The following is a 17,783-nucleotide window of genomic DNA, read 5'->3' on the forward strand; positions in this document are numbered from 1 at the left end:
CCTGTAGCACAGCATGCACACAGCACCCAGTTCAGACACAGCTGAGGGGTGACATGATCCCACACCAGCCACACCAGCTCTGGGGACAGGCAGCACTTGCAAACGGTTCAGCTTCCTTGGGCAGGGCAGGAAAAAGTCCCATTGCATTAGTCAGCAGCTGAGCAGCCAGGGCTGGTAGAAGTACCCACAACAGTGAGATGACCAGGAGCCTCCTGTCCTCCAAGACCAGTGGTCCTTGCCCCTGTCAGAGATGCTGGATCTCAGCTGGATGGACCTGGGAGGATTCTATGAGAGATGGCATGCTGGATCCCAGAGGGAAGGGTCTGGGCAGACCCTTTCTCCCCTTGTCTTTTCCTCTTGATGTCTCCTCAAGGCACATACATGATGTGATGACCTACTCCTGACTCATAACTGCTTCTGCATCATTTACAACCTGCCTGAATGCACCTTGTTCCCTTCAGCCTGACACCCTCCATCCTTTTCCAGCCCTCACCAGCCCCATTTTTGCCCTCCGTCCTCCATGCTGCTGCTCAAGAGCACTGGCCAGGTCTCCATCCCCAGTGCCCCAGACAGGTCATGCCCTCCCAGGTGGAGGCAGCAGGGCCCTCATCAGCCTCACTTCCTGTTGGGAGGCCCAGGGCATTTCCAAAGGCAAAAAAGGGAAGAAAAAAACAGAATTTACCTGAAAAGACTGGCACGGGCACGGGGTCACAGCACTCCCTCTTCATCAACCTGCAGATAACAGACAGCAAGGACATTATCAGTGCAATGCACCCCATGAAAGAGCCCAAGCACACTACACCAATACCTGCCCAGTGAGAGCTGGTGCAGCCTCAGGACAGCAGGGTGATGTGGAGACCCTCCTAGGACCTGAGTCAGGGAATAGGAGCATCCCAGAGCAAATCCACAGGACAGCAGGGAGAGCAGCAGCATTGTCCACGGCTTGCAGCGATGCCAACTGCCCTGCTGCATTGGAGCCGCCCTGCCCCAGGCCTCCTGCCCACATTGCCAGCAGGAGACCTGAGGGGCTCCCTCCACACCCAGGCACGCTAAGGAACTGGCAGCTCCACGTCTCCGCTGACAGTGCAGCATGGGGCCAAGTTGTGTCTGAGGGCAATGCAACTTTCTGAAAACCACGGGCAGGAGAGCAGGGAGCTGGCACAGCCATGGGCCAGCAGGACTCTCTCCCACATGCCTCTCCCACTCCTCAGCAGGGCTGAGCCTGAGAGCAGGGGCCAGCTCCAGACCAACACCAGCTATGCCAAGAGTCAGCTCCTCTTTTTCAGGCACCAGCCCCAAGGCACCTGCAGAGCCTACCTTCACAAGATCAGGAAGGAAGTTCACCAGGCTAAACTCAAAACAGTGACAGGCAGCCAGGAGACAGCAGAGTGTTTCCATAGTGCCTCTGCTCTCCTGTGTGCTGGAAATGTGCATGCTCTCTATCCTTGTTTCTCATTAAAGATCCTTTCTGGGTGAGTGGCTGAAATGGCTGCTCTGTTGTAGGAAATTAAAAATGTATGACTTGGGATTTCTCGGAGCACGCTTGTTGTGCTGCAGCTGGTGTCGGCAAGTGCAAGGTGCTGTGGGGGGGAAGGGGCGGCAACAAGGATCCCATTTTTGCAAAGCACGTGTGGTGCACCACGTAGGCAGCTGGGTGCCACCAGGCCTTCAACATTTTACAAGATGTACTCCATTCAACTGGCAGAGGTACCCCAGGCACAGTGATTCACCTGGAAAACTCAGCAGCCATTGTGTGCCTCTGTAAAGTGGTGCTGCTAAGGTCACCACGCGGCCTTCACAAGATGCTCCGGACATAGCCGTTACCACCCTGCTGCCCTCTCTCCTGAGAAAAGCTCATGGGACACCTGTGCTGCTAAAACAGAGGAAACCTACTGCAGCAGCTTATGTCAAACCTAGACAAAGCAGCACAGGGCATGCATGTGTCCTGCTTGGACATCCATCGGCCACAGTGAAAGAAGCTTCTCTCCCATCCTTGAGCACTGGGAATACCAAGGCTGGGACAGGCAGATGCTGAGGCAGTGGACTGCCGTGCCCATAGGAACATCAAACCTGGATGAGCCCAGCCTTGCAGGGCTTGGGGCCAGAGGGGTGACACCACATAGCCTCCCGCCCACTGTGCACCATCTGAAACCTCTCTCTGCAGCACATAATATGATTCAAGGGCACACAGCAGCCGCCATCCTCGTGCACCACTGCCGTCTACACTGCAGGGAGACTCATTTGCTGCAATTAGGACACTTGGACAAAGGGTTGTGTGGTGCTGCAGAGCAGGAGCTCACCACCCACCAAAGACACCTTGTGCAGCTCATGCCCCCAGCTCACTCTGCCGCCTCCGGGCAGCCTCAGCCCCAGGACACAGTGGAGTTGGGCTGAAGCTATACAGCATGGCTACGAGTCACCAAGGGTAGCACAACCCCGACACCTGTCACACTGGGCAGCCCAGCTCCACACCCTCTGGGCATTCACATGGCTACTGGACTGGCGCTTAACCAAACCACCCAGGGATAGGCAGTGGTCTGGATCATGGGAGCCTTCTCCAGCAAGATCACACCAAGGCCTCATGTTGAGGCTGCTGCTTAGCCAGCCAGGGCACAGCCCAAGTAGCCATGCTGGGTCCCAGGGCTCCATATTTGCACCCAGCCAAGCACTCTCTGCACTTTTCCACCATTCCCCTGGGACCAGGAACACTGCGGCACTGCTGGCAACGGCTGGGAGCAAGACAGGTAACAGAGTGCTTGGGGAACGAGCACCTGAACAGCTGTCCTGGGTGCAAAGTGGGTACCAGGGCTCCCCAGGAAACTGCAAAGCCAAGGGGACTCAAACAGGAGGCAAGAGTGGCCAAGGGACTAGGAAAAGTGCCATAAGAAGAGAAAGGAAAGAGCTGGGATGGCTGCCTTAAGAAAGGAGGCAAATAAGAAGGCACCCAGATAAAAGGCTGTAACATCCTGAACAGTCTGCAGAAAGGAGACAACGTTTCTGCTCTTTTCATCTTGCAGCTTAAGAGCAATGGAAAATACAGTGGAACCTCGCACTAAGAAAGGAAATGTTCTGTCACATCACCCATAATAAGACGGTGCAACTCACTGCCACAGGAAGCCCTTGAGGACCAGAGCTTTGCAAGTTTCCAACCAGGTCTAGATGTTTCTATGGGCAATGACACCAGCAACTCTATCAGTGGCAGGAAATCTGGCATGGATGTGAAACCTCATTCTGCAGGGCTCCACTGAGGCCCACTGATGGTGAGCAGGATCGAGTGTCACATGGAGGCAGCTGGTCTCCACCTTCTCAACACAGGCAGCCTCTGCTGCCTCCTCTGCTGCCTCGGGCAGAGTCAGAGATGGGCTAGGACAGCAGGACTGGCCCCAGAGGGCTGTTCCTAGCTGCAGAGCGGTGCCCAGTACTTACAAGGACCTTGTTCCATCTCCAGCGTGACAGCTCTTCCTCCCAGATATCCTCTGCACCCTCATCTGCCCACCCAGCCTCCAGAGCAGACCCAGGCCAGTGTGACCATCTCCTGGACTCCTCCTGACACCAGCCATTCAAGCACTGTCTTTCTGTCCTTCTGTGACAAGGGCCCAGTGCAACGTTGGCCACATGAGCACGCATCCTGCAATGTCAAAGCACCATTTTGCACAGGAAGCAGCTTGGGAGATAAATTAAATCCTTATAATATGAGCATCTCCTCCCAACACTGATAACAGGCAAAGGAGATTTATGAGTTTATTATTGGACCTGATAAATTAAACTCTTCACAGAGGAATAAATTATGCAGATGATCTGCAATGTGTTTAGACTGTAGCTTGTACATTGCCAGTATCTGAGCCCTCCCAGTCCCTGAGGAGTCTGCTGCCTGTGCAGCCAGAGGGACCTTGTTCAGAGCACCAGGGAGGCTGTCCTGTTGTTGTTCTTGCTCACAAATGGCAATTCTGCCTTTCACCAGTCCAAGTTTGACTCTTACTGTGTATGTCCAGACTTCCTGCTTTTCGTTCAGTTTCTTCCCTTTCAAAGATAACAGAGCTCACAGTGATCACAGCAGCTGGTCCCCAGCAGCCTAACGAGCACAACATGATCAGAAATGAAGTTAGCAGAAGTAAAACTGTCCCCAGGACAGAACTGGGAAGCATCTGGAGATTCCTGTATCAGGAGGGCTGTGGAAATGTGTCTGCATGGAGAGACATCCATAGGGCTATGATACGGCAAATGGGACTTACAGAGATGCCTGTGATCAGAGTTCGTGCAGAGGAGACCTGCCCATTTCTGCCTGCTGAGACATCCCAGGGCCCTGGCCCCAAAGAGGGACAATGCCACTTATTCCCTCTCACGTGCATCCTTGAGGACACATCAACCTTGTCATCCTTGACAACTTCTGCTCCAGCTGCTCCAGACAAGACCTGCAGGCAAAGCCTTCCCCAGCAGTGGGCAGCAACAAACCCAGGGCCAGGAGATGAAGAGCCACGAGCAGATACCACTGCACATCTCCATGTAAACCCAAGCCCAGCCACTGCTCCGGGCATACCCACAGCCAAACCTGCCACTGTGCCAGAGCCCAGCCTAACACAGCCTGGTGCAGCACAGATGCTCCAGGCACCCCAAGGGCCTGCAGGACTCATGCAAGAGGTCAGCAGACAGGCAGGACGAGCTACAGCACTACCATCATGCCCCAGCAGGCTCTTGTCACAACCGCAGGGATCCGCAACCCAATGGAAGAGCAGGAGTGTTGACAAAGGGGTACGTCCTGCAGCCCGAACCCCAGCGTGATGCCCTGTATCCCCACAGCATGCCGGGAGCTGTAGTCCCTTTCCACCAAGGCCAGGAAATGTTACATCAGGCTGTGAGGTCACTGAGCCTTGCCCTGAGCCTCCCATGGGGAAGGTCCCGGCCAGCGCTGAACAATAGCACTGGGGCTGAGCGCATACGGGGCTGCTGCTCTTCCTGCCATTCTTTGCACTCCCCTGAGGATGTCTATAAAAAGCAGAAGGATCCAGACCAGGAAGTTTAAACCACTCCTTAAATCAGCCACACAGACCAGCCTCGCCCAGGGTGGTGGAGCCCCGTGGTCCCCAGCTGGGGGGACTGTAAGGAGGTGTGACACAGTCCAGGACCAGTCGGTTCTCTCCTGAGGAAAAACACAGCCCTGAACCTAACTGCACTTCGGGTTTCTCTCTGCAAACAAGTCCGAGCCAACTGCCAAACCCACCCCTGTTTCTCTGTTGCTCTTGAGCTCACACAACTACCCACTTTACCAAGAAACTGCAGCCCAAAGAGCCACCTCCTTCCAAAGGACCAGGACCTCAAAGCAGCAACTGAAATACAAAATGCTGCTGGGCTGGAGCACAATCACCAGCCCCACACTGAAAGGCTCATGGCAAGTTGAGGTGCAAGAGGCTGCTTAGGGGGTGAACACCACGCACACGTTCTAGGGGCTCAGGTAGGCCCAGCTCTGACTGGGGGGAAGTGCTGGAATGAGAACTGGCACCAGCGGTGCCTCCTGCACCATCCCAGGCACCACACAGCCCCATGCCCCTCCAAAGTCACTTGTGCAGCCACAAATGAGTCTTCATACAAAATCCAGAATCATAAACTCACAGAGCTGCTGCCAGGGAGTGAAGAATACGTTGCAGCCAGAGAAGATCTTTCAATATTTAATGATAGATGATCCTCCTCATCGACCTGCTTCTTGGGTTACAAAAGTCTCCATCCACTCTGCTCCCCACAAGAAGATGGGCAGTCTGTCTGTTCAGTAGTGACACAGACACCTGATCCCCTAAAAGTTTAGGCTGATCCTTGAGAGACTTCCACAAAGCCAGTGCTGACTCCCCCTTCCTACGCTACCAATGGGAGCCAAGGCACTCAGAAGCCAGCCCTTGTGCCTGTTGTCACAGTTACAGCAGCTCAGCTGCATTTAGGAGTGGGATGGCAATTTACTCTTTGTGCTCGTTTTAGCTCCGTGGCCTCCCCTGCGACAGGTCTGCCATTGCAGAGGGGATCCCTGCCCTACAGTTCTGCTGCTCCTGGGGCAGCTGTGCCCCCGCTTCCCCCAGTGTCAAGGGCAGAACTGGACCACCAGGTCCCAGCATCCAAGCTGGCAACGCTGGGTGCAGTGCTGGGAGGAGGCAGGTAGACTGGGGCAGGGCACAACCGATCCTATCCCGGCTCCGACAGTGCCAGCTCATTTGTTCCCCTCTCAGCTCCTTCTTATCTCCTGCACCACCAGGCAGGAGCCCAGAGCACTGCTCATGACATTGCCTTGGGCTGTGGCTGGTCCCTGCACCACTCTGAGGGCCTGAATGCAGCCAGCAGAAGCAGCTCAACTCCATCACAGCCACACATGCCCCTGCCCGGCTTGCAAAACAATGTGCCCAGTGCTACTCCAAATGCCATGGCCAGATGCTGGCCTGGCTCTGCAATGTCCCACAGCAGCGAGATGCTGTCTGACACGCTGCAGGGCAGGACCTGCCTGCAGCCAGCCCAAGGGCCCTGTAGTCCTGCCATCGGGGAACCTCACCCCACTGGGCACCCCAGATCCACACACACCTTCCTGCTCTCCGCAAGACAGGGACAGGAGCCCAGCCTGCCAGCCCTTCACCCAGCCTCAGCCTGCTGCTCCATGCACCCCACACAGCCCCAAACCCTGCCCCACACCTTCCGTGTGGAAACAGCAGCAGTAACAATTTTTATCTGGTTGAAATCTCAACAGAATATTCTGTAATGGGCTGCTTGTACATGTTCACTTCTATAAGACAACAGTGGTTTAACCAAATGATGTGGTACAAAACACAGTGTATAGATAATACATTATCAAGAAAATACTAAAACGTCAAGAATACTTAGGTGTTACGTGAATATTTACATATTCTAAGCTGAAAAAAAAAAGATTATCTAAAAAAAAAAGAACCTTGTAATATTCTCCTTTGTGCCCTTTTTCCCCTCTCAGCCTCTGTTGCCACATGCACAAGAACTTTGTAATGAATTTAAGTGTTAGTTAAAAATAAATAAACTATGGAAACTTGTCGTGCATTGTCTCCATTACCTGTATGTCACTATAGAGAGAGAATGACGACAAAAGTGATGAATGAAATTTATGAATTTCTGGTGGAAAAGGACCCTAGCATGCCCCATGTAGGAACCATCCCTATTCCCACTCAGTTCCCATACAAGCCCAGGTCTAAGCCTCAGTGCCTGCATGCAAGCAATGCATGTAAAACGTGCTGCATCTCACATGCAGCCATACAATCCCAAAGATTCAAGCTCGCACTCACACTCTCAGAGTGCAGGGTCTTGTGCAACATCCACATTTGCAAGGGCTGCAGCAAGCACTGCTTGGCCAGCCTAGAAGATACCAGCCAAGAGCAACTGCACATCCCAGGCAAAGACACCTTCTGAGGCACCTAGGCCAAGACAAGAGCAGAACTGTGCCAAGGTCATTCCCTAGCCCTCATCTCCTCTCCTTGAAACCCAAGGCTTTGGCACAAACACACTACAGCTAAAAGAGCAGCTGGTATGCTAACACAGCAAGACATTTGCTATAGGCATGGTTACACAGCTAGCCTCCTGTTTGACTATGTTTCTCACAGATGCTTGACAGATGTAACCCTTACATCACTGAAGCCTTTGAGGATCCCTGTCCGTAGGCATTAAGGCAAGAAACAGAAGGTACAGATCCTGTTTAAATCCTGTTTGCTTCCAGGGCTACCGTCTCTTCATTCTCACATCCTGATTCACACAAACATAGACACTCGTGTGTACCAGTACCTGCGTAAATCCAGCTCTGGAGTTTCCTGCTTCCTTGACCCATTTTTAGAAGAGGAGGAGAATGGCAGACTCTCATTTTTCCAGCAGTTCCCCAAGACATCAGGGGGCAGGCCAAAACTGCAAACTGAGGCCCAAGCACAGGAGCACGGCCATGTGAGCCCTGCACACAGGACTGTACAGCACATCCTGAGTCCAGAGGCCAGCACATTATCCAGAAGAGACTGGGTTGGAGATGCCTGACTACACAAATTGTGCTTACATACTGACAACAGAACACATGGAAAAAATGGTGTGCTGAGCATCATGCACAGGTATGTGCAAAGCCCTGGGTGTGGATACACTCAGTTATACAGATACACAAAGATCAAAAAGAGACGTGTTGCAAAATCAATGACATGCCCTCACCAGAAGTAACCCTGCTCCACTTAAATGCTTCTGGACCATGCCACAGGCATCATGGTCCGTACTCTCTGATGCACACTACACCCGTGTGCATGATACCAGAAAGCAGGGCTCCCGTTGCCCAGCACATACACCCAACCATAAATCATGGCCCCTACTTCCCAGCACATACGTATCACGGCAAACCATGGCATCTACCTCCAGCTACATTCAATTCACTGCAAATCACAACCCTTATCCCCTCAAATACGCCCCCACTACAGTCACAGACCCTTCTTTCCAATCTGCACACCCCATAGCACGCCACAGCCCTCACTCCCCAGCACAGGCACACCAGTGCCAACCACAGCTCCTGTCCTTAAGTGCTGGCACCCTAGTGCAGCTCGTGATTCCTATCCCCCAACACCTGCCACAACAAACCACGACTGCCACTCCATGTCCCAACATACAACCCAATGCAAGCCACATGTCCAATATACAACCCAATGCAAGCCACAGCCCCATTCCCCAAATCATTCGTCCAACTGCTCACCAGTGCCCCTAACACCAGCATGGACAACCAACCACAAACCGTGGCCCAGATTCACCAGCGCAGACGCACCAGACTGCACACCACGGCCCCGTTCCCAGGGCATAAACCCCACCGCAATCCCCAGACCCCACGAGGCAGCACAGCGAGGCAAACCACAGCCGCCGGTTCCCCGCACCGCACGGCGCACCGTGCCTGCCGCCGCCCAGCGCGGACACCCCGCCGTGAGCCACGGCCCCTATCCGCCCGGACCCCCGGCCCCGCAGCCCCCGGCAGCCGCTCCCCGCAGACAAGCCCCCGGAGCCACGGCTCCGCCTGCCCACGGACCCGCTGCCGGCCGCGGCTCCCCGCCGCCGTCGCCCGAGCCCGCCGGACAGCCCCGCTGCCGCTCGCCGCCACGCGGAGCCGTCCCCGCGCGTGCCCCAGAAGCACGCCGTGCCTCGGCCGGAGCGCGCAGCCCCGCGCCCCGGGGCGCGCTCCGGGGGCCGAGCGGCGTCCGCGAGCGGCGCCCGCTGCCCCCAGCCCCGCCGCCGCCGCGGGCACTCCGCCCGCCCGCCTCGCGCCCGCCCCGGCGCCGGCCCTGCCCCGGGGGCCGCTCTTACCTGCGGGGCGGCGGGCGGCGGGGCCCGAGCCACCATAGCCGCGGCGCGGCCGGGGGCAGCGGCGGCCGCCGGCAGCGGGAGAGCCGCAGCGCGGAGCGGGCGGGGGCGGCGGGGCGCGGGGAGGATCGCGGCGAGCGCGGCGGATCCTCCGCGAAGTCGGCCCCCGCCGGCGGCGGTGGGGCGTTAGTTTAAGGAGTTGTCATGGCGACGGGGAGCCTGTGCGCGGGGAGGGGAGGGCGGCAGGGAAAGTTCACGGACGGCGCCGAGGGTCTCCGCCCCGCGCTCCGACGGCCGGACGGCGCCTGCGGCCGCCGCGGTCCGGAGCTGCCCGGCTCCCCCGAGCCCCGGAGCTCCCCGCGCCCCCCCCCTCCCTCCCCGTTCTCCCCGACTCCTCGTCTGTCGGGCTCTCCGGGCCCCCGGTCTCTCCCCGCACCCTTCGGCCCGGCCACGCCGCTCCCGCCGAGCCCGCGGCCCCCGGGAGGCGCCCGCGGTCAGCGGCAGCCGACGTGAGCAGGGAGCAGCGCTCCCCGCCGGGGGGCACCCGCCGGGGGGCACCCCGCCGCAGCATGGCCGCGACCCCGGAATTGCCGGCTGGACGGCGGCGGTGCGACAAACCAAGAGCAGGGCAGCGGGCACCGAACGTAGGCACAGCTGCACGACCCTGCCTCACAGCCCTGCCCAAAGACCCGGCCCCATGCCGCTCAAAAGACCTGCTCAGGGCCCGGTCCTGTAGCTCTGCCCAATGCCCTAGCCCGAGCACAGCCAAGACCCATGGCCCTTGCTGCCAGCCCAGCCCCACTGTCCCCACAGCAAAGCCCTTGGGATGGCCCATTCTGCACCCCAGGGTGAGAAACCAGAGCTGCCAGCGGAGCCTTCCCTTGGCAGGGCTGCCCCAGCCCCATATCCTGGCAGGGATCAGAGGTGTCCCAGCCGAACGATGCTTGCGGCAGCCAGGATCCTGCAGCCCAGCCCCATTACCTGCCATGGGCCCGCGTGGTGCTGCTCAGGCTGCTCTGGCTCCTGACGCCCTCAGAGCCTGAGCCTACAGGAAACCTGCAGCCGCCGGCTCAGCCCCTTTCCTGCCAGGAAGGGGACACCCCTACCCCTGCGTCCTGCCGGCTGCCAGCTGGGCTGGGACAGTGGTGCGGGACACACTCGCACGTCCTGGGTCACAGCCTGGCCATGGGCTCCTGCATGCACATGCGTGGCTGCATGGTCATGGGTTTGTGCTGGAGTGCTGCGGGATGTTTTGCGTGGCCGGGGCTTGGTGACGCCGTGCACAGCTCAGGGTCAGTGCACACACGCAGGGGTCAGGATGTGCCTCCGCATCCTATCTGGGGAACCAGGAAACACCTTGCCGGAGCAGAGATTCTCCCTTCCTGCGGGAGCGCCACGGCTGGGAGGAAACCCTGAGAGCACTGCAATGGCAGCAGGAACGGATGGACAATGGGCTGACTGATGGTGCCCAGACTAGAGGACAGGCTGGGCACAGAGTCTGCCCCGGCCACACATGGGTGGGATGAGCTTGGGAAGGTCAGAGTGTGGGGCTGGGCCAGCAAACACAGGTGGAGCTGCGCAGCAGCACTACGGCCCAGCCTACCCTTTGCCCAGCGAGCAAGGGGAACCCTGCCCTCCACTTTGGGCCCCCCACCTGCCCAGCCTGGCAGGCCCTCATGCCCCCCATCTGCTGAGCCTGGCCTGCCCCCTTCCCTGGCTCTGTTCTGCAACCTCTATGCAAGTATCAGTGGCACATGGCCAGGGTGCAGCACGAGGACATGTGTTTGAGTGGGCTGCGTGGGAAGGAGGTCAGGCACACCTGAGTTGCATGGGGACCTGTGCCCAGCAGCTGCACAACCACACATAACAGCTCTCCTGAACGTCATGTACCCTTCCAGGGACAGACTACTGCCTTGCCCCAGGTGCCAGCTCTCTCTCTGCCTGGCAATTGTCCCACCTATGGTCAGCATCAGTCACCCCACAGCAGTCACACACAGCACAGGGGTGCTGCAGAAGAGGCAGAGCCATCCAGCCATCTGCAAGTCCTCATGAGGCCCTTTTCTCCATCCACAGGGACCGCTTTCCAGCATGCCCTAAGACCTTCACTGGCCATAGCTCCTACACATCACTCCTCCACCCTTCAAGGGGAGCAGGATCGACCAAGAGATGTCTTCCTGCTACTTCCCAGGGCAGTTTTACCACCTCAGAGGCTCAGAAATAGTGTCCAGGCTCTGTCTGTGCCTTTGGCCTGGTTTTGATCATGAGATGTTTAGTTGCAATTCTTTGGGTATTTTTTAGCTCATGGAGGCAAACTTCCCGGATTTCCTTCACAAGCCTGGAGAGCCGAGAACGCACTGTTCCCACACAGCTGACACATTCCCCCAGTCCCATGACTCCGGGCATTTTCAGATTACTGTGATGATCACAGCAGCAGCTCAGAGCTGGAGCTGTGATATGCTCTGCAGCCTCACAGCACTGAGAACAGCTCCCATATGCACAGGAGGGAACTGTTCGTTGGGTCATAGGGATGGGACCAGTCTTAGGCACATGGCAGTGGGGTGGTATGGGGCTCACAGCCCTGGGAGCCCCATACAGTCCAAGTGGCCTGTGAACAGGTCCTGGCAGAAATCAATTGAGACAAACCTGATTGCAAGGCACAGGGAGCAGTTGAATGGCCAGGGACAGGCTTTCATGAGGTGGTATGAGGCAGAACCTCTTTCTTCTATCCAGTAGCCCCAGGAAGGGCACAGCTGCACTGGAGCAGGCCAATCCTGAGCCCCACTGTGTTACACGGGGCAGCTCAGAATGCATAGCATCTGACATACTGAATGTGGCAGCACCCCTTGAAACAAGCCAAGTGCGAAATAGAGCTGCTATGAGCTGGGAGAAGAGACGTTGCTCAGGGAAGAAGAGCCAAAAGTGTGCTCAGCTCAGGGTATCTCTGCAGCAGCCAGTACATGAGCACAGACGATGAGAAATCCATGCCTGTGTACATGCAATTTGCCCATTCCTGAGAGCCAGGCAAGCCCAAAGAGAGGGAAGCCATCCCTCCTCCTGCCTGCTCAGGAAGTCCCAGAGCAGTCCTGTGGAGAGGACCCATGTTTGTGTGCATGCAGAGATGAGCTTGCATACACAAACATGCACAATAGGCCTGTGCCAGTCACTCCTGAGCCTCACCTTCCAATGAGGAACGTAAGTGTGGTAACACTTGGGTGAGCATATCAGGCAGGTCAATCTGCTAGAATGCAGTCTATGAGGTTGGGCCAGATTACAGACATACAGGCTCTGGCGTGGTTAAGTAGGAGTCCCAAGCGGGGGCTCTGCTATAGGGAAGGTTGATGGTGGTGAACACACAGTTGGCTCTTGGGGAATACGGGTACACTGGTCCCTGGTAGCTGACACCAGGCACAAGAGGGCTGCCTAGAGTCCTAGCCTGGGTCTGTAGAACTGAGCTTGCTGCCTGCGCTGGTTTCTCCAAAGGTCAGAGAATAAGTGCAATGCAAATGCTGGTGAGTGGGAAGCAGCAGGAAGCAATGTCTCCCAGGCAGGAGCGAGGAGCCAGGCGGAGGCAGGGCCCATCTGGTCCCTCCAGTCTGGCAGCCAGGAGAATAGCAAATAGTGCACTGGCGACCCAGGAGAGACAGGGAAGGGGCAGAAAAGGAAGGCAGCCAGGGTTGCCCATCCCTGCTCCCAGGTATACCAGGGCATCCCACACCAGCAAGGCTGGGAAACCGTATCTGGCAAAGGAGCTAAGGGGACCCTGGAGGCATTCTTCTGGGCAGTGAGGTATAGCACAGAAGGAAGTAGCTCCTGGCTCATGACCATGGAAAGACTTGAGAAGCAGAGAGCCAGGCAGAGCTTAGGGGCTTCACTTAGGGTCTTGGGGAACTCTGCTTCTTGCCCACCTACTGAGGTGGGCTACATGGGGATGCTCTGCCATGTTTAAGACAGACGTATCACTCCATCAGCAGAGGCAGATGATATCTGTGAATCTTATACTCAGCACATGAACTGTGCTGCATATGATGCAGGGCACTGCCTTTCCCCTGTCAAGACATCTGTACATGTGTTTTGCTGAGATCCCATGCCCTGACAAGTGCAAACTGTTGGGCAGCAGGGCCCAGCATCCATAGAACAGCTCAGCTCAACATTCCCCTTTGTGCCCCCTCATTTCACACTTGCCCTTTCCCGCACTAAGTGGCCCAAGGAGATGGCAGGAAGGTGGGAGGAAGGATGGCAGGAGATGGCAGGAAGGTGGGAGGCCAGCTGAAGTCCCCTGGGCTGCTGCCCTTTGGAGGGAAGGATGTGGCAGCAGTGGCTGCTCCCATGCTCCTCTGCAATACACTATGAGCTGCATACAAAAGCAGAAGGGCAGAGCTGGCATCAGCTTGTGCCAGAGCCCAGCTGGGAGCCACTGTGGGGCCACAGGGAAGGCAGCATTCCCAGGACTGTCAGGGCCACAGAGGGGATCATGCTTGAGCTGGCCATCTCCTTCAGCCTCCATCTAAGTCCAGTCTCTGGGAAGGTCAGGACATGGTCAGCGGATTAATGGGTGGTTCTTGAAGAGGCTTTCTCCCTGGCAGTGGTTAGTGCAAAAACAGAGCTTAGCAGGGAGCCCAGAGATGTGTTGTAAGCTCAGTCCTCCCAGGAGAGAAGTGGACAGAGAAACATGATGGAGAACTGCACCCAACTGACTGGTCCAGCTGAACAGAGCATTGCAGCCATCACCTCCCTAGCACATAGTAACATCTGCATGAGCTGCTCAGGCTGCATTGGCTCACATGCCAGCAAAGTGTCTCTCATCATACAGTGACACCACTTCTCCTGAGATGCCCTGAGTACCTGGGGACTGGCTCCAGGAAGAGGAGCAATTGGCTCCAGCTAAGCACAGGCAAGGACAGGGCAAATGTAGTAGACAGAGAATGCTGATGAGCCTGCTTCACTGCACAGTGCTGTTTCACAACTGCTCTCTGCAGCCCTTCTTGAGGGTGATTCCTGCTGAACCCAATGCTCAGAGACTCATTAGAGTTGGAGTGCTGAAACCTCTGGCTGGAGATGATACTTCACCCATCATCTAAGATGATACAAAAGGATTGCAGTGTGGCTCCTCAGCAGCATTGGCTACCCCAGCCAAAGCCTTAGGTCTCTGCTGGCCCCCAGATCCCTCTGACCAGTGAGCATAGTTCAAGGTCTGGGTCCTTGTCTGCAAGGAGTGCCATGGCCTGGACCAGCACCTGGAGCTCTGGGCTGAGGCTGACCACAGTGCTCGGGCACAGCAGCATTGTCCACAGACAGGGTGAGACCTGTCAGTTGAGGGACAGCTGCCTGAGAGCTCACCAGGCTCACCTCCCAGCCTTGCTACCTCCTTTTCCCAGCACTACCACTCCTTGTTGGGGTCATTTCTGCAAACACAGGTGCAGAGCAGCCCAGATACTGACACAGATGTACAGCCTTCAACCCCACATTGCCCTTCCCAAGGTGAGTGCTCAGTGGCTGCGCTTGCCTACCAACACTGCTGGCATTTGTGCAATAGCTGCATTTGGGATATGCTTGCACCTGGAATCTCTGAGTAGGGTTCTGCCTCTCCACTGGGTCCTACATAGATGCTTATAGAATAAACTGCATTTTTTCCAAGACCCCTTCTCTGTGCCATGTCCCACATGCTGGATCCCACTTTGCAGCCTCTCCCCTTCATTACCATTCCTGGATGTTCAGTCCAAAGCTGCAGGTCCTGGAACAGGTCTCAAAGGTGGACAAATCCAGGATAAGGTCTTGTGTTTTCCAACCACTGATGAAAGCAGAAGGTGCAGCTGTCTCTTTTCCCTGAGCTCATGGTGTAGGAGCAGCTGCTGTGGGACTCCGAAACATCAGATCTTCCTAGCTGACACAGATAAGCCTTGGGCTCTGCCAGCAGCAGCCTCTGAGCACACTGCTAAGGGCACCCTATGCCTAGCCCTCTGTTTCCTACAGCAGAGGCTTTGATGAGTGCATGCATTCCATTGTGCATGTGCCTGATTCAGGCTGTAATCTACCTGGGCAGAGAGCATAGGCATATGGTGAGGGGGAGCGAGGTGGCAGTCCTGGGCCATTTGCTGCAGCCCATGGTTTCTCAAAACTCACGTCACACAGTTCCACTGTGTCACAGGAGCATGCAAGACATCATATACCTTACCACATTTCCTGCCCTTGCTACTTGTGCCTTGCTGGGATCCAGCTCCAGAACATCACCACCTACAGCCTGTGCACAGCAACTGGCATCATTATCCTCCCGTGGAAACTTCCTGTGCTAAGTTTTGGACACAGTCCCTGTGGTCCTGCTGCCAAGGAGACTCTGGCTAACACCTGTTAGTGAAGATACCTCTTCTGCAACAATGTCCTGTGTTATCAGATCCTTTTCCAGCCCAGCCTGCTGCATGGCAAACACCCTGTCTCTTAGGCACCTGACTGGATTACACCTGTTGAGTGGGAAATCCTGGCATGTGCCTCACATTACCCTCTACACAAGACAAACACTATGGTAAGATTTAAGAACTCTCTTACTAGGATGACTAACCATCAACAACACTGTGCCTAGGATCAGACAGACAGGGGACATATCAAAGCTTTATTTACAGCTCTCTGTGCTATAAGGCAGTGTTATCTCTTTCCCTTTACACAGATCACAGCTGTCGGTACGCTGACAGCTTTTGGACACAGTCCTTACTCCAGTCTCTACCCTAGGTAGTTCTTTTCCTGATGAGGTGCTAGCTTTGGTGCTACCTTGGCACACTGAACTCTCCCTTGACATCTTTCCAGGTTCACATGTGGACTCTTTCTCTGGATGCCAATCCTTGTGCTTCTCCCAAAATTGCAGACCACCTCCTAGAACTGGAACAGGCCTTTGAGTAGGGCACCAAGCAGCTTCCTTGTGGAAGGGATGTCCTCTAGGGTAGTATTTGCATCACTAAGGTGCACATTTTTTGTACTCCAAGGATTCACAAAACAGCCAGACTCTTCCAGTCCCCACTGGAAAAACATGCTGGTCTCCCCGACGAGGAGAGGTTCTCTGTCTGTGCCCCATGGCCTCATTGTTGGACCCTGCGGTAGTTAGTGCCCACATAATATTTGGTACCTGCCCGCATTCCTCCTGCAGGTGGCTCCGAGCCCTCTTGTTTGCTCCTGATCACGGAGCTGGGTGTGCTACCATGCTTTGCATTGGCAACACTGCCCCATGAGTTATGCTGACCTGCAACCAGGCCACCAGACATCCCAAGAATCATCAACAGTGCACCATGCTCAGGCAGCCTCCTACAGCCCAACACCCTGCACCTAGCCCACCTACCCTGGCTTGGCCGGGAGCTCTATCCAGATGGGTTTATGCTGCATACCTTCCACCAAGAAACTCCAGGCAACTGCAGGTGTCACATTAGGTAAGCATGGTCATGCTTTAGTGAGTGTGCACCTTGTTTTCCATTACTTCCATGGCCTCTGTTCTGTTCCCTATATGCCTTGCCCCAGGGCCTTGCCCTCTGTTGTATTCCACCTGGGGCTTGTGCTGCCTCCTGGAAGCTCTCTTGCCTTGACAAAGGGACATGTCCGATGTGGCGTAGCCTAGGCAGTTTGACCATCACCCCCTCCCTACGGACCAGGCTGTACAGGCAGGAGCAGCCACGACCCCTGGGGAGGGTACCCGTCCCTGTGACCATATGGACCACTCTCAGCTGAAGGGTGTTGCCCAGGGACCAGCCTTGACCGCATGCCCACCTGCACCCACAGGCAGGCCCTGGTCAGACCCTTGCTGACAGTGGCCATCCTGGCTCTGGGAGCTCTGGGCTGGAGGCTGCTGTGTCCTGTCCAGACCCCACCAGCACACATAAGCACATGCTGGGCTGTAACACAGTGCAGGTTTGACCCAGCAGTCTTTCAGAGAGGGACTGGAAAGAGCACCACACTGCTGCTGGCCTTGTGCCCCTGCCTGCCCAGTTCCTCCGGCAGCACCCTGTGGCCCCAGGGTCAGGGCACTCTGGTATACAGCTGTGGCACGTATCTGTGCCCCCAGAGGGCAGTGAGCCCACACAAGGGAGGTGTCGTAGGTCAGGGACAATGTGTGGCATCTTCAGATGTGAACACTGGGCAAGGATACCCATAGGCAGCAGGTTCAGGTCCAGGTTGGCCTTGACATATATGTGGGCATGTATTAGCCAATATGCGTTCCTATGCTTATATCCTTCCACTTCAGAAAACAGAAATTTTGTGTGTGTGTGTGTGTATGCACGAATGCATGTGGGTATGTACACAACTGGATTTGTGCATATCTCTGGTTTTGCAAATACACAACTACTCTGTGTGTGCCTGTGTACATTTTTTTATTATTATTATTATTTTATTTTTTTGCAGGGGGTGTTCTCCTAGTGTGTGTAAAGGAACAGCATGTGTGCACATTTTTGTGCTGGACTTGTTTTTTCTCAGGGCTCTCTTGTCAGCTCATCTGGCTGTTGCAG

The 17,783-nt window shown here is 55.9% G+C and overlaps 1 protein-coding gene across 4 annotated transcripts in view; it reads right to left on the reverse strand.

Annotated features, from left to right (window-relative positions):
* Window positions 1-9,054, reverse strand: part of SHANK3 (SH3 and multiple ankyrin repeat domains 3) — a 376,332-nt gene extending 367,278 nt beyond the window's left edge. For all 4 annotated transcript variants that reach the window (XM_084305956.1, XM_084305955.1, XM_084305957.1 and 1 more), the window contains exons 1-2: window positions 9,032-9,054; window positions 683-732 (exon numbers count right to left, since the gene is read on the reverse strand). The gene's annotated coding sequence lies outside the window, so the exon portion shown is untranslated. The remainder of the gene's footprint in view (window positions 1-682; window positions 733-9,031) is intronic.
* Window positions 9,055-17,783: the final 8,729 nt, after the last annotated feature.

Source organism: Netta rufina (assembly GCF_964035555.1).
Source record: "Netta rufina genome assembly, chromosome: 1".
NCBI classification, from domain to species: domain Eukaryota; kingdom Metazoa; phylum Chordata; class Aves; order Anseriformes; family Anatidae; genus Netta; species Netta rufina.